This window comes from Rutidosis leptorrhynchoides, chromosome 8 (genome assembly GCF_046630445.1).
Source record: "Rutidosis leptorrhynchoides isolate AG116_Rl617_1_P2 chromosome 8, CSIRO_AGI_Rlap_v1, whole genome shotgun sequence".
NCBI lineage: Eukaryota > Viridiplantae > Streptophyta > Magnoliopsida > Asterales > Asteraceae > Rutidosis > Rutidosis leptorrhynchoides.
In genome coordinates, this window is record NC_092340.1 from 282,423,493 (window position 1) to 282,445,994 (window position 22,502).

Sequence of the window (22,502 nt, forward strand, 5' to 3'; positions counted from 1 at the left end):
AAATAAATAAAGACCCCATCGTATTCGTATTGATCAGAATTAATCTCGACCCATGGTACCATGTTGTCAAGTGACGTGTTGCGTACATAAAGTACCGTGTTGTCAAATGACGTGTTGCGTACAATCATGAGGTCTTATGATTAATCTTCTCGTGTTGTTTACGGGTGGTCCTGAAATATATAAAATCAAATCATAAGTAAATATATATGAAATATCATATTAATTAGAAAATATATGATTAATTTAATTTTTCTCCAAATATTTTCGTAGCTAAACTAGCTTCGGATACCCGATCTTGTTTTAGTCGTAGTTTCCTCATTACAACTCCGTTTTTGTTGGTTCAACTTGCCACTTCCTTGGATCAAATCAAATTTTAAGAATATGAACTGAAAATACCTTAGGTTGTATTCAAAATCACAGGTTATAGGTCAAACTTTGGTGAAACTTATGAAAGTGATCATTTTCCATCATAAAAACAACATTTAATGATCATTTTTCTAAAAATACTTACACTTTGAGTTAAACCATGAAATTTTTATGTGTTAACATATTCATAAGAAATATCATTTTTCCAGAACATAAACTTCCAATTCAAAGTTCAAGATAGTTTTTAATTATCCAACCCAAAACAGTCCCCGATTGCACTCCGACGACGTAGATTCAGTTTTTAAGATGTTCTTTGTAAAACCAAGTTATATCTTGTTAAGTTAGCATATCATTATGATATATTATAGGTCTTGAAGTGTTTTAAAAGTTAAGTTAAAAGGATCTATTTATTTTGCAAACAAGTTTGAAATCATTCAAACTATGTTCTTGTTGTTAAAATTTTACAACACAAAATAAGATAGCTATATAAATATGAATCGAATAAGGTTATGATCAAGGTTACTACCTCAAGTTACTTGGACAAATTTTCTGTAAAAGATGAGTAAAATCCTAGAACCAAAAGAGTGGTGGAGTTGGATCAAAAGGTTGGAAGTAAACTTGTTTACTTGGAAGGATTATTGAAGTGTTCTTGGAAGGTTTTTCTTATGAAGATTAAGGCTTGTTTTTGAAGCTAGATCTTCATGGTAACTTGCTAAATTGTTGAAGGTGTTTAAGGGTTATGGAAGTGTATGTTTTTAGCTAAGAAATGAAGATAAAAATTGAATCAAAGTGAGGGTATTTGTAGCCATAAATGGCGTTTTCCATGGGGAGACAAAAACAAAATTTCATTTGTTATTTTGCTAGATTTTTTTGATAATTGTCAAAAGCTAAATCCTCACATGTTCCTTAACTGATTAGATCTAATTATTGGTGTATTTTTATGGGTATATACCAATAGTAAATACGTATAGAAGATGGGTATGATACGGGTACATATACCCTAGGTATACGTATAGAAATCTTGAGGAAACGGAACGAGAATTCAAATATAGCTATTTTTTGTGAATATACTCATATTGTTTTATGTATTTAAGTCCTTAAAAAAGTAATTAAATACATTATATATACGATACATGTATAAGCATTATAGGTTATAAGTATATATATCAAAGAATGTTACGTATAGTTATCGTTTTGAAAACTTAAGTTAGTAGTTTCAAAATATACGTATAACTCATTGTCATTAGTACACAATGAGATGTTAAACCATCCTTAGACCATGATAAATATATATAAATACATATATATACATAAACGTATAATTATCGTATGTTATATAGTTCGTGATATCATTAGTCAAATTGGACGGTCAAACGTTGTGTAAAACTCTTTTCAAAAACACAAATCTCAACAATTTGGATTGCTTATCATGTTGGTGAGGTTTAATTTATGTAAATATTAATCTCATAAGTATAAAATAATCGAAAAAATCCGGGTCGTTACAGTTTGGCATCTTGTTTTGAAAATAGGTATCTAAGAGCAGAATGGTCGGTATAGACCATCGTTTTAGCTATAACGAGATATGAACAAAATTTATCAAAAGCAAAGACAATAGCAAGGAGTTCTTTTTCAGTAGTTGTGTAATTCGTTTGTGCTCCTTGTAACGTCTTACTAGCGTAATAGATAGGTTGAAATCGTTTTTCAATCCTTTGTCCTAAAACGGCTCCCATTGCAAAATCACTTGCATCGCACATGAGTTCAAATGGTAAATTCCAATTTGAAGTTATCATGATCGGCGCATTAGTTAGTTTTTATTTAAGAATATTAAAAGATTTGATGCATTCATCCAAAAAGATGAATGGAGCATCTTTTTCAAGGAGTTTATTCATAGGAGTGGCAATTTTAGAAAAGTCTTTTATGAAACGTCGGTAAAAACCGGCATGCCCTAGAAAACTCCTAACTCCTCTAACATTGGTGGGATGTAGAAGCTTAGCAATTACATCTACTTTAGCTCTATCCACTTCAATTCCTTCCTTTGAAATTTTGTGACCAAGAACGATGCCTTCTTTAACCATGAAATGACATTTCTACCAATTAAGAACTAGATTTGATTGCTCGTATCTAATAAGCATTCGTTCAAGATTAACTAGACATGTTTCAAAAGTATCACCGAAGACTGAAAAGTCATCCAAGAAAACTTCCATGTATTCTTCTATCATGTCATGAAAAATCGCCATCATGCACCTTTGAAAGGTTGCAGGGGCGTTGCAAAGTCCAAATGGCAAGCGTTTGTAAGAAAAAGTACCATAAGGGCACGTGAAGGTGGTTTTCTCTTGGTCCTCGGGTGTGATTGGAATTTGAAAGTATCCGGAGAAACAGTCAAGAAAACAATAGTAACTGTTTCCAGCTAACCTTTCCAACATTTGATCAATGAAAGGTAAGAGAAAGTGATCTTTTCTGGTGGCGTCATTTAATTTTCTATAATCAATATAGACACGCCATCCTGTTACAGTCCTAGTAGGAATAAGCTCATCTTTTTCATTTGTGATGACAGTCATGCCACCCTTCTTAGGTACACATTGAACTGGGCTTACCCATGGACTATCAGAGATTGGATAAATTAAACCTGCATCGAGCAGTTTAATAATTTCTTTCTTAACAACATCTTGCATATTAGGATTTAGTCTTCGTTGGCGTTGAACATATGTTTTATGACTTTCTTCCATAAGGATTTTATGTGTACCTTTAATATCATGAGTCTTCCATGCAATAGCTGGTTTATGAGCTTTTAGCACATAAATGAGTTGAGATTTTTCATTTTATGTAAGAGAAGACGATATTATTACAGGTAAATCAGATTCACCATGTAAATAAACGTATTCTAAATGGTTTGGAAGTGGCTTTAACTCTAATATCGGTGGTTCTTCTATCGATGATTTGTATCGATATCTGTCTTCCTCTTTTAGCATTTGAAGTTCTTCTGTCATTGGTTCGTAATCATTAGCCATAAGTGTGGCTAATATTTCAGCTTCATCAATTGGTTCAGTTCCTTTTCCTAAAGAACATTCTCCTATTCCTTGTAATTCTGGAAATTCTTGTAATAATTCTGCTTGTGAATCTATAGTTTGAATGTAATAACATGTATCATCTGCAGATTGCGGTTGTTGCATGGCTCTATCAACAGAAAAGGTAACACTCTCGTCCTCTATACTTAGGGTCAGTTTCTTACCAAACACGTCTATTATTGCTTTAGTCGTGTTTAAGAATGGTCTTCCTAATATAAGAGAAACTCGAGAATCTTCTTCCATATCCAGAATAACAAAGTCTACTAGAAATACTAAAGTACCAACTTTAACTAGCATGTTTTCCATTATCCCTCTAGGATATTTTACTGATCGATCGGCTAGTTGTATGCTTATTCGTGTTGGTTTCAATTCTCTAAGGTCTAGTTTTGCGTATAATGAATATGGCATTAAATTTAAACTAGCACCCAAGTCTGCCAATGCTTCTATTGAACTAAGACTACCCAGAAAATATGGAATTGTGAAACTTTCTGGATCAGAGAGTTTTTCTGGTAGTTTATTCAACAACACTGCAGAACAATTAGCATTCATTATAACAGCCGAGAGTTCTTCCATTTTCTTTCTATTTGTGATTAGATCTTTCAGGAATTTAGCATATCTTGGCATTCCTGAAATCACATCAATGAAAGGAAGATTGACATTTATTTGTTTAAACATATCCAAGAATTTGGATTGCTCGGCTTCAAGTCTTTCTTTTCTCATTTTACTGGCGTAAGGAAGCGGTGGTTGGTATAGTTTATCATAAGGCTTTGCCTTAACTGTGTTATCTTCATTAACCTTTTCAACTACCGGTTCTGTTTCCTTATCTTGCTCAAGCTGTGGTGCCTGTGTAGTAGAAATAGAGTCATCAAAAATTACAGGAATTTCAGGTGGTTTAAGTGTAATACCACTTCTCGTGGTAATAGCTTTAGCTGTTACATTTCGGGGGTTAGCATTTGTATCGCTAGGTAGACTCCCTGGTTTTCTTTCACCTATCAACCTTGCTAGGTTACTTACTTCTTGTTCCATATTTTGGATTGAAGCTTGTTGATTTCTAAATGCTTGAGCATTTTGTTCATTGGTTTGTTTCTGAGATGTGAAAAACTGTGTTTGAGATTCAACTAGCTTCGACATCATATCTTCTAAATTTGGCTTTTTATCATCGGTTTGTGGTGGTTTATTTGGAAAAATAGGTCTTTGCTGGTTGTAAGTATTATTAGATACTTGTTGACTGCTAGGACCTTGTTGGTTGTTGTATGGAACATTTCGGTTATAATTCTGATTTTGATTATAGTTTGGTTTTGGCGGTTGATAATTATTTTGATAATTATTTCCAGGCCTTTGGTTCATATATGAAACATTCTCTCTTTGTTCCATTGTTTGTTCAATACTTAGACAATCTTTTGTCAAATGTGGTCCTCCACACTGCTCACAACTAATTCGTATTGCGTGAATATCTTTAGTCATCTTTTCCATTCGTCTCTCGAAAGCATCTATCGTTGCGAAAATGGAATCAAAGTCATGGCTAGAATCGGCTCTAGCCGCTTTAGATGATCTAACGATGTCTTTTTCTTGATACCACTCATGTGAGTGGGAGGCTGTGTTATCAATAATTTTGTAAGCTTCAGTTGCGGTTTTCTTCATAATGGAACCACCAACTGCTATGTCGATGTCTTTTCGTGTAGTAATGTCGCATCTTTGGTAGAATATTTGTACTATTTGATTAGTGTCTAAACCATGTTGAGGACATCCTCTCAACAACTTTCCAAATCTTGTCCACGCCTCATATAGAGTTTCATTTGGCTTTTGCGTGAATGTAACAATTTCTCCTTGAAGTCTCATGGCCTTAGATGCCGGAAAGAATCTTTTAAGAAATTTCTCAACTAAAACATCCCATGTATCAATCGCCCCTTCAGGTAACGATTCTAACCAATCTTTGGCTTCTCCCTTTAAAGTCCAGGGAAATAACATGAGATAGATCTGTTCATCCTCAACTTTTCTGATTTTGAATAGAGTACAGATCCTATTAAAGGTACGAAGATGTTCGTTTGGATCTTCCTTCGGCGTACCACTAAATTGGCATTGATTAGTTACCATGTGTAGGATTTGTTCCTTGATTTCATAATCTGGCGCATTAATGTCTGGTTGAGTAATTGTATGACCTTGGCCAGTGCGTGTAGCTCTCATTCGGTCTTCCATACTTAGAGGTTCTTGATTTTCCATGATTGAATTTGTTGAATCTGAATCACTAGGGGATTCTGATTTAATGGTTTCTTCCTCGACAATCTCTGGATGAGTAATTTGTGGTTCAGGAGGAATGATTAGTGATTCAGGATCTCTGAATTGTCCTTGAATATCCTCCGAGTTCTCAATTGTGAGGTCGGGTTCAAAAAATAGATTATCAGAAATTTGAATTGGAGTACTTGGTCGACTAGATGACGATTCTAAAGAAAAATCAACGGCGACAATGTTGGCTAGATGTCTTGATCGAGTTACAGGAGGTGAACGTATGAAAGGTGGTGAACGTTTTGCTCGGTGCATTCACTGAATATCCTATTAGTTATAAAAATAAAAAAATTATATAAGTTATCAAATTAATAGACTTTTCTGATTTTGTCCACGTTTCGAATAGCCAATAGATGCAGCAGGTAGCCAGGACCCTTTAAATCGGAAGCCCACAACTCGCCACTAACAAATCCAACTATTACTACGAATCAGAAAATTTTGAATGTCTATCAATTTAACCGCTTAAAATAATTTTTCGTCAAAATTTTGAAGATAAAATCTATGTCCTAAAAACTAGAGCGTCGAGAAATAAGAGGAAGAAAAAGAGTGCGTCGAAAAATAAAAGGTCGAAAAATAAGCGTCGAAAAACAAACAGTCGAAAAATAATAAATGTTGAAAGGAAAGCGTCGAAACTTAAAAGTCTAAAAATTAAATATTAAAAGTTGCGTCTAAAGGAATTAGAGCTTAAAAGAAATTCTATATCCAAAACGGCAATAACTTAATAGGGACTAAAATCTATTAAATATTAAAGCGATAAGTGACGTCGTAAAATTCTAAAGCGCCTAAATCTTAATCTAAAGAAAAAGCACTTAAGGGATTTTACGGCAAAACTTAAAAATCTAGAAATAAAAATTAACTACGGCAAAAACTAAGTTTAAAACTAGTTACGAAAGATAAAAATACAAATTACAAATTAAACGAATAAAGATACAAAAGTTAAAAATAAAACTAAAGTTATAAAAATACAATTTTTATAAAAATATTTTTCTGAATATTTAATAATAACTATTATATTTATTAATTAAAACTAAAATTAAAAATAAGATAAACTAATTAATATTTAATTAAACCCTGATTAGAATTAATAATAATTAAATTATAACCCTAATTTTGTAATAAATGCAGGCTGAGGTTTGACCTGTCAGAGAAGCTCTGCGAGTGCGGTTTATTTATACTAGAGGTGCTCTGCAAGTGCGGAGTTAGGCAGATTCAGAATTCATGCAGGCCAAAATTACAGGTTCAGCGTAAATTTTTTATTTTTATTTTTTATTTTAAACTCTATTTCTGATTTTAATTTATATAAAATATAATTTAAATAAAACTTATATTTTAAAAATTACTTATTAGTTTTTTGTAACTAAAAATAAAAACTTTTTAATTTTAAACACTTAAATATATATATATATATATATATATATATATATATATATATATATATATATATATATATATATATATATATATATATATATATATATATATATATATATATATATACATATACATATATATGTTTTTATATTTTTGTTTTTAATATTTAAAACTTATATAAATATATTTTTACAAAAATAACTTAAAAACTAAATTTTTTTTTATATAGCGTTTCGCTTCGGCGTTGAGTGTTCCCCGGTAGCGGCGCCAAAAATACTTGATGTGTGCGAGGTGTAGTATGAAATACTATTAATTTTATTATGAAATAATATTAAATACGATACAATTTTACACAAGTTATTTATTTATTTATAGAATTGATATATCTAAACATTTGCTACAACACTTATAGGCAGTGTACCTAATCGTAGAGTAGTGTAGTTTTTAGTAAGTCCGGTTCGTTCCACAGGGAGCTAGCTGAGTTTAACGCTATATATATTTTAAACTATATTTGTATATATATATATATATATGTATATATATATATATATATATATATATATATATATATATATATATATATATATATATATATTATATATATATATATATATATATATATATATATATATATATATATATATGTATATATATATATATATATATAAGTAGTATTATTAATATTATAAAGGGGGTTTTTACCATTTAGTGACCGGTTTGTCGATTTTATGTCTTAAGTCACAATTAAAACCTAATGTAAAATATTAAATATAAATATAACTTAATTTAAAGCGTAAAGTAAATGACGATAAACAATAGTGCGATAAATAAAATTGCAGTAATTTAAAGTACGATAAATAAAATTACGATAAATAAAAGTGCGATGAGATATAAAATAAAGAAATTATGCTTATTTAAACTTCCGTAATCATGATGTTCGACGTGTTGATTTTAATTTATTACCATGGGTTAATTGTCCTTTGTCCTGGATTATTCGATATTTCCATCTGGTTTTGTCCATAATAGTCCATCGGTCATAATTATAAAGTGCGAGAGTCTTGGCCAAATTAACCTTATACCCGAAGTCAAATATTCCAACTAATTGGGGATTTAAACTGTAACAAGGTCTTAATACTTTGTTTAATGAGTACACCAAGTTATCGACTATGTGTAATCCAAGGTTTTAATACTTTGTTAACAATTACACCAATTATCCTTGAATGTAATCCACCCCTGTTTTAATGAGTCTAGTGACTATTAATCCATCCTCGTATCCGGTCAAATGAATAATTATTAGTATTTATAGATATCCCCCCACCGTACCCAGTCAAGTGTATGTGGTTAAATATAAATACGTCAAATTATAAATCTCTATATTAAATCAACGAGATATCATTTAATTAATATAAAGCCCATTAATAACCCATAGTCCAATTTATACAAGTGTCGGTCTTTTGTCCAAGCCCCAATTATGGTCCAAAGCCCAATAACCCCGTCTTTAATATTTATTCTAACATCACAATTACTTCGGCTTAAATAAGCATAATAATAACTTAGCTACGAGACATTTTTTTAAAAAGGTTGAACATAACTTACAATGAGTATTTATCGTGTAGTGTTACAAGGACAGAGTTTCGACTTACAAAACCTTAATACAATCGCTATAATAACCTTATTATTATTATTAACTTAATATTAAAATTATAATTAAAATATAAATATAAATATAAACTGAGAGAAGAGATTGAAGATGGTGTAAATATTTCGTCGAATTGCATCGCCTTTTATAGTGGGATTTGGGTCCTGGTGTGCTCCGCGAGTGCGGAGGTTTTGTGCCTCACAGCTCTGCGAGTGCGGAGCTTCAAATTCCATTTCACGCAGAAATTGGATCCTAGCTTGCCGACGTTTATTTATTTAATATATAAATATAATATATATATATAATTTACATAATTAATTATATATTATATTATATTTATGTGCATAGTTAATTTGTGATTTTAGGTCTGTTGCGTCGTACGTTGATAGTTGGTTCATGTCTCGGTTTCGGATTTTCGAACGCCTTTTCGTATAATTTAATATCTTGTACTTTGCGTTTTGTGGCTTGTACTCTTGTAATTTTGAGACGTTTCTCATCAATAAATTGAACCACTTGGATTGTACTTTGTACTTTTTAGCTTTTTGGTCGTTTGCGTCTTCAAATCATCGATTCTGTCTTTTGTCTTCACCTTTTATTATTTAAACGAAAATCACTTGTAAGTAGAACAACTGCAACTAAAAGCTTGTCTTTCTTGAAGGATAATGCTATGAAATATATGTTCATTTTTAGCATTATCAGGAACCAACAACCACAAGATCCGAATCAACAAACTACACCGCCAAACTATTATGACTACACGAATCCGGACCAATCTGGAAGCTCTTACTCAGGAGGGTATAGTTGGTGGTAAATTTTATGGTTGTGTTCTCGCTCCCTTAACTCTTGCTTTGGTGAAAACATTTGGTGTTTGTTTGTTTGTGAAACTTTTAATTTGAATTGTTGGTTTGTAATAATTATGAGCGGTTGGTTTGGAAAGAAATTTGAACAATTGCTTGGTGGTCGTGGTGAGTTTGAAAACAATTTGACTTGTGTCTGGAATGATGGTATTTGAATCCGGAGGGCATGTGTTTCCTGGATAAAACAATTTGAATTTGATTGTGGCATGTAATAACTTAATACTATCTAGGATCATGATGTTTTTATCTATTAATGTTTGTGTGCTTGATGTCACTTTGTCATGATGGTTGATTATTCGATTTGTGCATGTATGATGTGGTTATCATTATCTTTATATTGCGTTTGTTTGTGAAGCATTGAAACTATCGTTTTCATATGATATTTGTGAAGTAGATTGTTTGGTTTTATGTATCATTATGGCGGTAGTTATTGGTATAGCTTGATTGATATTTTTGGATCGTTGTGGGTTTATTGTGGGCGCTCATACTCACCCGAGTATAGCCCCGCACATTCTTGTACCTTGTGAGCATTCTTCAATTGTAGGGAATGCCATATGCACTTGGCTCCTTCTTTTGGCTCAACAAGTGGTGCAACAACATGCAAGCAATTTGGTGACTAAGTTTCTCAAATGGTAACAACAAAGATCAATTGATCTACTCCGGTTTTTATTTTCTCTTTTCTTCTCTATTCTAATTCAAAATGCCCCTCAATTTTCTAAAATATTCTTTCGTTTAATACAATGAGGGCATTGCATCAAACTAAATGTGGGGGAGAGTAAATCTCGGGTCATTTCGAACTTTTTCGGGTTAAACTTATCACATACACTCTATAAAGGCTAAAACTTGCATTGTTGATCAATTTTTGAGACAAGTTTTTAACCTTTACATTAACTTACATCATAAACATCTAAAATGGTTAAAACTTGTGAAAATTTTCAAACTTTTTGGAAAAAGTAAAGTCTTTTTCCATTGTGCTTCAAAATTTTGGGGAAGTAAAGTCTTCCCTTGTGTTGGCAATTGCAATACCAAGTGGAAGTAAAGTCTTTCACTTTTCATGTGATTTTGTGCTCCAAATGTTGAAATCAAGAGAAAAATCAAACTTGTACTTGAAAGTTAAAGTCTTTCATGCACATTGCTTCAAAAACCAAGTGTTTAAAGCTTCGTGCTTTAGCACTTTCGGATGACTCAAGTCCATCCATTTTGGTAGGGAGTAAAGTCTCCCGAATTTCGTACTACTTGGTGTGGGACACTTCCTAATCCATACCATTTCATATTGACATTGGTTGTCTCATCAATTCAAGATGATTCAACCGATGTATCATACCGAGGGAAGAGGAGCCACCGAGCTTCAACGTGTGCTATCTTCTTGATGAAGAACAATGGCTTTGTGCTAGTGTTTCTAGATAACACAACCCATAGCCAAAAGCTATGGCACCCCGTTGATCTTTTAACTAACGGAAAGGTAGTAACTACTTCCTACCTTTTCTTAAAATAAGCATAAAAGCTTGTTATGTGGGAAGTAGAAAAACAAACACTTGGAAGTAAAGTCTTCCAAGTATTCTCGGGTACCAAACTTGAAATTAAAGTCTTTCAAGTTAAGTTTTTATTCCAAGCTTGGGAGTTAAAGTCTCCCAAGTTAAGTTTGTCTCACCTAGGGAGTAATGTCTCCCTAGCAGCTCGTCAAGGAATTTAAATTCCGCCCACAAATTTGGAATTGATGGATCTCTTATTTTAGCCACATGGGGCCCTAATTCCATGAACCTCCGTCAATGCTTTCGCCCTACTATGAGAGAAACCATAGAGTTGTGATAGAAAGTTTGATGAGTGCCGGTCATCCTATGCCCGGATTGACCATAAAGATAGGGGTAACCAGTCCCCTACGCTTTGGCGCACCCACCTTAACCCTAAACTTGGAATTGACGATATCATATTTGGAATAGACGAAAAATTAGGTGTTTTGGGGGCATGGAGGTGGAAGAGGGATAGCCATCGCGGGGTTGATTAAAGGATCATACTTTTCGAGACATATGCTTTTTACACGAAGGAATTCTTGGCGAACGGTAATTTTGATGATTTTTCATGACCCATTCTCAATTTGGGTACATTTTGTGAGCTTTATGGTGATTTGAGCTTGTTGCCTATATTTTATGTCACCTTGTTTGTATAGTGGTGAATTTGCTTATATTGTGAATAGCGTTGGTTTTTGGCTTGATTGATGGCTATCCCGCGAATCCTACATAATTGGTCAAGGTCAAGGAGGTCAAAGTGTTGATTGTGATAAACCTTAGGCTTGATGATTTGGTGTTTGATGGCCTCTTAGGTGATGTAGTTGATCTTGACAGGGAATGATTGTTTCGGGTAGACCTAGGTTTGAATTGTTGTTGATTTGGTGGTGATTGAAGATTATGGAAGCGTTGATTTATGCTCATGCCACTAGTAGAAGAAGGAGAGTAGAAGAATTCTTGGTCCTCAACAATTTTAAAAGGTTTTGGAGTTCATTTTAGCCAACAAAGTGCTAATTCTCAAAAGGTATCACTTGTTTCCTACATTGCACTTTGGCTCTAATCATTAAACATTAATTTTCTCCAAGCCTTACTCTATTGATTTGCTTGCTTGAAGACAAGCAAGGTTCAAATGTAGGGGGTTTGATATTGCTCCATTTAGATATATTTATTACGCAATATCAACCTCATTTTATTCGGTTTTGATGATCGTTGGGGCTTAAAAGTTGTTTTCCTGTGCCAAAGTGTCCACTCAAGGCAAAATGCCTAACTTGGTGTAAAATTGACCAAGAAACGTTCAAAAAGTGCAAAGAAAATGAAAAGTGCAGGAAACAGCATCAAAAGCGCCGCTCCTGACTAAGGAGCGTCCTTCCTCACAGCCCAGAGCGCTGCAATTGACATAGAAGCGACGTAATTACCAACGTTTTGTCTCAATTTCTTCATAGTGAGCAGAAGCGTCGCCCTTCGTAGGCAGAAGCGTCGTTCCTACTGGCCAAAAGCGACGCACCAAATCCAACAGCGCCGCACCAGATTGATGCCAAAAGCGCCGCACCTATACTAAAAGTGGCGCTCCTGACGCTGATTCAGCCCACTTTCCTCACCACTATAAATAGAATAAGATAGGTCATTTGGAAAGAGAGCTGCAGTTTTTACTCCAAATTTCACACACAAAACCCTAATTTCATCATCCATTAGAGTTCTAAGGTGATTTGGAGGTAGCAAGCTCAAGTTTCATCTTCATTAGTGCTAAATATTTCTTTTGTTATCAAATTGGGTTGTAATCTTAACTTTACTCTTTCATATTTTCAATCAAATAGTTGTAATCTTTACTTTATCTTCATTTATCTTTGAATCTTAGCTTGTAATCACTCAAGATGATGTTTATTGCTGTTTTTATGATTTTTTCTAGTGTAATCTTTGCTATGAGTAGCTAAATCTTGTCATACCCCGTCCTAATCCATTTGGACGAAGTCACCAACATCTGGTCCCATTGGTATGATAGACTCCAAATAATGTCTTTAAAATGAGCAAATGCACAGCGAAAGATTTCTTTCATACCTGAGAATAAACATGCTTTAAAGTGTCAACCAAAAGGTTGGTGAGTTCATAAGTTTATCATAAAACAATAAAATTCAACATTTTGATAGACCACAAGGTTTAAATGCTGCATGGTACAAATGGGCCCGAATCCTATACCCACCTGTAATGTACATGCAATATCTTTTAAATACAGTACACCTTTCTCGTGTACGAAATCTACAGTACACCTTTCTCGTGTACGAAATCATCTTTCATAAATCTTAGTAACCGTACACATATCTCGTGCACAAAAATAACATACACATAACCTGTGTATAAAATCATTCTCTCGATACATAACATTCACTTTTCATTTCTTTCATAGCTTGGCTTAGTAACCGACCTTAACATATAATGCGCATAAATAATATCCCCAAAACAGAACCTCTCGTCTGTATAATAATCATATAAACTTCGAAGTACTAAACACCACGCCCACTAACTCTTCCGTCTAGTGAACATTCTGGGTGGGGGTGTTAAACCTGGTAGCTACCTTTAGGATTCGCGTCAATTAGGCATGTACTAATTCTCAAAATTAGTGATGTTCCCTAATTCTTAGGTTACCAAGCAATAATAATCAGGGGAAAAATATTCATATCAATTGTGGCAATTATCACGTCCACATAATTCAATGGTGGCAATTATCACGTCCACATAATTCATTCGAGGAATGTTTTGCTTGTGTCTATCTTGTCAAACATTTATAAAAGCATTTCATGTATTCGCAGTTCAAAATGTATTTCAAAAGCATTTAATAAAGCAGTTGTAAAAGTAGCGCATGTATTCTCAGTTCCAAAAATGTAAAGAGTAAAAGGGAATCAAATGAACTCACATGATGTATTTTGTAGTAAAAATACATAGAATGACATTGAACAATTATAGGGCTGGCCTTAGATTCACGAACCTATATCATTTGTATATATATATGTATACTCGTAATATAACAATTATAAGTTTATATATATTGTAATTAATTTGTATATATATTTAAAAATAATTATTATTTATATATTTATATATATATATATATATATATAATATATATATATATATATATATATATATATATATATATATATATATATATATATATATATATATATATATATATATATATATATATATATATATGCTAAGAATACCTAATTTGTTTTATATGATTATTTATATAAAAATTGTTAATATGATATATACATACTTATATGAAATATTACTTATAAATATATTTTTTATAGACTTAATAATATAGAAATTAAAAGTTATATTTGATTATAATGATAATATTTATAATAACATTACTTATACTAATAATTAATATAAGAATCGTAGTAATAATAATAGTGATATTTATATTAATACTTGTAACAATATTGATTTTGCTGTTAATGATAGTTATGATAATGATTTTAGTATTTACATAATAGTAGTACTCGTGATAATCACATTACTTATGTCAATATTAGCACTTCTATTATTTATAAAAAGATATTAATACAAATAACTACGGAAATGATAATAGTTTATATTACTTTCATAATAATAATAATAATAAACATATTCATGATAATATTATTAATGTTTTAAATTTAATAATAGTATCATAATTAATACTTATAATAATAATAATAATAATAATAATAATAATAATAATAATAATAATAATAATAATAATAATAATAATAATAATAATAATAATAATAGATATAATACTTATAATTATGATAATAATATTAGTAACCATAATCTTAATAATGATAATAATACTAAAATGTTAAAGTAATAATAATAATAATACTAATAATAATAAAAATACTTGTAATAATTATAATAAATGAATAATAATAATAGTAACAACAACAATAATAATAATAATAATAATAATAATAATAATAATAATAATAATAATAATAATAATAATAATAATAATAATAATAATAATAATAATAATAATAATAATAATAATAATAATAATATCAAAATTAGAAATAAAAACTACCTTAAGAATCCTTTAAAAAGAAAACTGCCCAAAGCCGGGATTGAACCCGAGACCTCTCGGTTAACCGACAGATACACAACCATCACGCTGCTCCTACATATCTGAATATATTCATATTTCATTTATTTTAAACTCTTCCTCCTAATCAACTTCTTCTTCTTCTGTATTAATTCGACCAGACAATCCACCAATTGTATCAAACCATACTTCGTTTGTTTTAATTAATCATAAACGAAAGATATTCAATCTATTTAGGCATTTTAATTAATTGCAAACGAAAAAAAATATAGAAGGATAGACTGGTTCGACATTTGAAAAAAAAAGAAAAAAATAAAAAAAATAATACTTGATTTTGAGATTTAAAACGTTTTAGACAGAATTTATAAAATGAAAAAGGTTTCAATTCACCCTTTAAAACTATTGGACTCGTTAATTTAACTTAATCTATCACAGGAAATTCGAATTTGATGAATGAACAAAAGTTGACTTTTTTCTTTAAAACTTTGACCTCGAAATTGAAGCTCGATTTCAAGAATTGGGGAATGAAACTTTGTAGAAATGTTGAGTGTGAGAATTCTAACAAAACAGCTTAAATAGTTTTCGAAAATTGATTCGTATTGGAGTTATGGGTAAAAAGGGTGTCGAGCAGGGGTATGGAGCGTCTGTCTCTCCTATTTTCTCTTCAATTTCTAATTACAGTTAGAGTTTTATATAAAGTATCGAATAATTAAGATAGAATCATGTCTGAATTTAACTGAGGTCGACTAGTGACTGAATGGAGATAGAAACAAAATTCGCTACAGCATAATTGTGAAGTGACACAGAAAAAGAAGAAGAACAAAAGCAGCTTCAATGTTTTTAATTATATTCGTACATTGCTTGATAATAATGCTAGGTAAAAAAAAACAAAATTTATAGAATCTTGATGTAGATTTGAATCGTCATTATATATCTGTATAGATCCTCAACTAAGTAATAAATATAAATATTATATCGATAATACTAAATTATATTAATAATAATTATAATAATAAAATAAAAATAGATAATAATAATGATAATAACTAAAAATAATAATAATAATAATATTATTCATAATACCCATAATATTATTGATCTTTAATAATAATAACTAAAATAAGATATAATAAATAGGATATTAACAATTTAAATATATATCAAATTTATATATATTATATAACAATATAATAATATTAATATTAATATTAATACTAATAATACGAGTAATAATAATAATAGAACAATTATATATAACAAATTTCATATTATTATCTTTAATGCTACTAATAATAATAGTAATAATAATATTAAACTTGTAATTTATTAATGTTACAATATATTAGTTATGTAATACTATCTTATATAATAAAATTTATTTAATATCTATATATTTTATATATTATAAATAATTATTAATATAAATCATATATGTATTTATTTTAATGGTATCTTAACTATTTTATTTATTATCTTTCCTTTTTAATTCCATTTGATTAATGGGTGTTTTATTAATATATATATATATATATATATATATATATATATATATACCCCGTCCTAATCCATTTGAACGAAGTCACCAACATCTGGTCCCATTGTGATGATCGACTCCAAATAATGTCTTTAAAATGAGCAAATGCACAGCGGAAGATTTCTTTCATACCTGAGAATAAACATGCTTTAAAGTGTCAACCAAAAGGTTGGTGAGTTCATAAGTTTATCATAAAACAATAAAATTCATCATTTTGATAGACCACAAGATTTAAATGCTGCATGGTATAAAGGGGCCCGAATCCTATACCCACATGTAATGTACATGCGATATCTTTTAAATACATTACACCTTTCTCGTGTACGAAATTATCTTTCATAAATCTTAGTAACCGTACACATATCTCGTGCACAAAAATAACATACACATAACCTTTGTATAAAATCATTCTCTCAATACATAACATTCACTTTTCATTTCTTTCATAGCTTGGCTTGGTAACCGACCTTAACAAATAATGCGCATAAATAATATCCCCAAAACAGAACCTCTCGTCTATATAATAATCATATAAACTTCGAAGTACTAAACACCACGCCCACTAGCTCTTCCGTCTAGTGAACATTCTGGGTGGGGTTGTTAAACCCGGTAGCTACCTTTAGGATTCGCGTCAATTAGGCGTGAACTAATTCTCAAAATTAGTGATGTTCCCTAATTCTTAGGTTACCAAGCAATAATAATCAGGGGAAAAATATTCATATCAATTGTGGCAATTATCACGTCCACATAATTCAATGGTGGCAATTATCACATCCACATAATTCATTCGAGGAATGTTTTGCTTGTGTCTATCTCGTCAAATATTTATAAAAGCATTTCATGTATTCGCAGTTCAAAATGTATTTCAAAAGTATTTAATAAAGCAGTTGTAAAAGTAGCGCATGTATTCTCAGTCCCAAAAATGTAAAGAGTAAAAGGGAATCAAATGAACTCACATGATGTATTTTGTAGTAAAAATACATAGAACGACATTGAACAATTATAGGGTTGGCCTTGGATTCACGAACCTATATCATTTGTATATATATTAAAATGTATACTCGTAATATAACATTTATAACTTTATATATATTGTAATTAATTTGTATATATATTTAAAAATAATTATTATTTATATAGTTATATATACATATATATTTATATATATATATATGCTAAGAATACCTAATTTTTTTTATATGATTATTTATATAAAAATTGTTAATATGATATATACATACTTATATGAAATATTACTTATAAATATATTTTTTATAGACTTAATAATATAGAAATTAAAAGTTATATTTGATTATAATGATAATATTTATAATAACATTACTTATACTAATAATTAATATAAGAATCGTAGTAATAATAATAGTGATATTTATAATAATACTTGTAACAATATTGATTTTGCTGTTAATGATAGTCATGATAATGATTTTAGTATTTACATAATAGTAGTACTCGTGATAATCACATTACTTATGTCAATATTAGCACTTCTATTATTTATAAAAAGATATTAATACTAATAACTACGGAAATGATAATAGTTTATATTACTTTCATAATAATAATAATAATAAACATATTCATGATAATATTATTAATGTTTTAAATTTAATAATAGTATCATAATTAATACTTATAATAATAATAATAGATATAATACTTATAATTATGATAATAATATTAGTAACCATAATCTTAATAATGATAATAATACTAAAATGTTAAAGTAATAATAATAATAATAACATTAATAATAATAATAATAATAATACTTGTAATAATTATAATAAATGAATAATAATAATAGTAACAATAATAAGAATAATAATAATAATAATAATATCAAAATTAGAAATAAAAACTACCTTAAGAATCCTTTAAAAAGAAAACTGCCCAAAGTCGAGATTGAACTCGAGACCTCTCGGTTAACCGACAGATACACAACCATCACGCTGCTCCTACATATCTGAATATATTCGTATTTCATTTATTTTAAACTCTTCCTCCTAATCAACGTCTTCTTCTCCTGTATTAATTCGACCAGACAATCCACCAATTGTATCAAACCATACTTCGTTTGTTTTAATTAATCATAAATGAAAGATATTCAATCTATTTAGGCGTTTTAATTAATTGCAAACGAAAAAAAAAATATAGAAGGACAGACTGGTTCGACCTTTGAAAAAAAAGAAAAAAATAAAAAAAATAATACTTGATTTTGAGATTTAAAACGTTTTAGACAGAATTTATAAAACGAAAAAGGTTTCAATTCACCCTTTGAAACTATTAGACTCGTTAATTTAACTTAATCTATCACAGGAAATTCGAATTTGATGAATGAACAAAAGTTGACTTTTTTTCTTTAAAACTTTGACCTTGAAATTGAAGCTCGATTTTAAGAATTGGGGAATGAAACTTTGCAGAAATGTTGAGTGTGAGAATTCTAACAAAACTGCTTAAATAGTTTTTGAAAATTGATTCGTATTTGAGTTATGGGTAAAAAGGGTGTCGAACAGGGGTATGGAGCTTCTGTCTCTCATATTTTCTCTTCAATTCCTAATTACAGTTAGAGTTTTATATAAAGTATCGAATAATTGAGATAGAATCATGTCTGAATTTAACTGAGGTCGACTAGTAACTGAATGGAGACAAAAAAAAATTCGCTACATCATAATTGTGAAGTGACACAGAAAAAGAAGAAGAACAAAAGCAGCTTCAATGTTTTTAATTATATTCGTACATTGCTTGATAATAATGCTAGGTAAAAAAACAAAATTTATACAATCTTGATGTGGATTTGAATCGTCATTATATATCTGTATAGATCCTCAACTAAGTAATAAATATAAATATTATATCAATAATACTAAATTTTATTAATAATAATTATAATAATAAAATAGATAATAGATAATAATAATGATAATAACTAAAAAAATAATAATAATATTATTCATAATACCCATAATATTATTGATCTTTAATAATAATAACTAAAATAAGATATAATAAATAGGATATTAACAATTTGAATATATATCAACTTTATATATATTATATAACAATATAATAATCTTAATATTAATACTAATAATAAGAGTAATAATAATAATAGAACAATTACATATAACAAATTTCATATTATTATCTTTAATGCTACTAATAATAATAATAGTAATAATAATATTAAACCTGTAATTTATTAATGTTACAATATATTAGTTATGTAATAATATCTTATATAATATAATTTATTTAATATCTATATATTTTATATATTACAAATAATTATTAATATAAATCATATATGTATTTATTTTAATGGTATCTTAACTATTTTATTTATTATCTTTCCTTTTTAATTTCATTTGATTAATGTGTATTTTATATATATATATATATATATATATATATATATATATATATATATATATATATATATATATATATATATATATATATATATATATATATATATATATATATATATATATATATATATATCTATATATTTATTTACACACAATTGTTTGTGAATCGTCGGGAATGGTCAAAGGTTAATTGAACACATTAACAAAGTTTTCAAAGTTTTTGAGATTTCAACATTACAGACTTTGCTTATCGTGTCGGAAACATATTAAGATCAAGTTTAAATTTGGTCGGAATTCCCCGGGACGTCACAAGTCTCTTGTGTTTGTTTATCTATGAATCTTTAATGCATGAGATGTGCCCTTAATCTTTTGAAAGAAAGTTGTTTTGTGAAGGTATTTCGTATGCCCGAGAGACATATTAAATTAATGTGGCTAATATGTTATGATCCAAGTCGGGTCATACCCAATAACAAGCTTACCAACACTTTATATGTATTTAATCTTAACGATTGGATCGTTAAACAAATACGCGACACTTGAACTTTAGAAAATCGGTTTTCTAAAATATCATCACTTGAGATAAATTATTTGGATAATTTATGTATATTAAGGATTTAATTATTTATAGGTTTAAATAATTATGTTGTGTTGTATTTTATAAAATGGTTTATAAAATGAAAGTAACTTAATAAATAACATGGGTTTTATTACTTGTATATAAATAACAAGTTTTATAAAAATTAAATGCCTTATAAAACCCTTGTTGGTGAACGTTTTTGGAGACCCAAGACACAACACCCATGCTCTATTTTGTTACTTTTAATACTATACATTCCTTAAGACATGCAAGCATCTCTTTTGCTAAAGGTGAGGACTTAAGTAAGAGAGTTTTGTGACTTCAAAAATACTGCATTTTGCTCTCCTTTTTTGCTGTGTTCTGGCCGTGAATTATCAAGGGAAAGAAGGCAGTTTTTGCTTGCAAATTTAGCTAATTCAAGTGTCTAAAATCCTAACTAATTAAAGATGGTGTTGGTGCATAAAAGGCTTGGGGTATTACACACTTGAGGCTTCAAGTTAGAGGCTATTTTCCATCATCTTCTTCATCATTTTCTGCTGTCCAATTCAGCCCTCAATTCATCATTGAGGAGGTATAATCTTCTTTTTTTACTTGTTTTATATGTAAGCATAATTTCATGACTTGATATTAATATGGGATTTAACAAAGTGGATTAATAAATATACTTGTTCTATTAATGCTTCCGCTTGCTTTAACTATCTTAAAATTGGTTTTATCATTGGGTAAACTTCATAAACATGTTGCTTGTTAAAAATGTTAAATTCTGTCAATGGTATCTAGAGCCGAGGTCTACGGATTATGCTTCGTATATTGTCTTTAAACCCACTATATTTGCATTCCAAGTACATGCATGAAAATGTAATACAAAAATTGTTGGGTTTGGGTGGGTATGGAATTTTGGCCGAATTATAGGAGTCCCAAAAGTGGGTTTTGGGCTCTTCTATTTGGTCATTTTTTGTTGTATGTTGTTGTTCACAATCAAGCCTAGACCTTGTGTTTGAATGGTTAAATGTTTGGTTGTTTTAATTCATTCATTTGGTGTGTAATATTAATTCATTCATTTGGTTTGTAATATTTATTCATTTGTTATGTAATTTATTTTATATTTGGTATGTAAAATAGATTAGGTTGTATTTTCATTTTCTAGAGAAAAATGTATTAGGATATATTTTTTGTAAAGAGAATGAAGATGCACAAGGTGAGCAAAGGAAGAACACATGCATTTGGATGCAAGATTTAGTGGGAGATGTTAAAATCTACTACTTTGTGTAATAACCCCTTAACTGATGACATTTGTTTTCGGCTAAACAAATGTCTACCAAATTGGCTTGATTGTGAACATATTTGTTTTGCATGCGTGGTTGTTTTGTATGATTGTGGATTGTATGTTTGTATGCTACAAGTTAATCACACAAGTTAACAACAAACTAAAATGACAATTTATTTGGTTAAATTAGACATTATTAACGACATGCAAAACGACAATTTAATTGGTTAAATTAAAAGTGGCATAAGGACATTGATAAACGGTTATTAAGAACATGATAAGGATCACATATATATAAAATGATTTATATCAAGTAATTGGCTTAATTACAAAGACATGAAAATGGTTTTTCATATGTACCATACACTAAATGCATGTTGGTGTAGGGCATAAAAGTTTTCTCAAACTAGAATTAATGAAAACTTAAAATCCCTATATTAACAAGGTGAACAAGTTAAACGCCATCCTTATTGTGTGACACTTAGGCATACTAGGGAACTCATGATGGGATAAAGGTCACCTAACCATTATGAGCAAACTAATATGATTAAGGTGA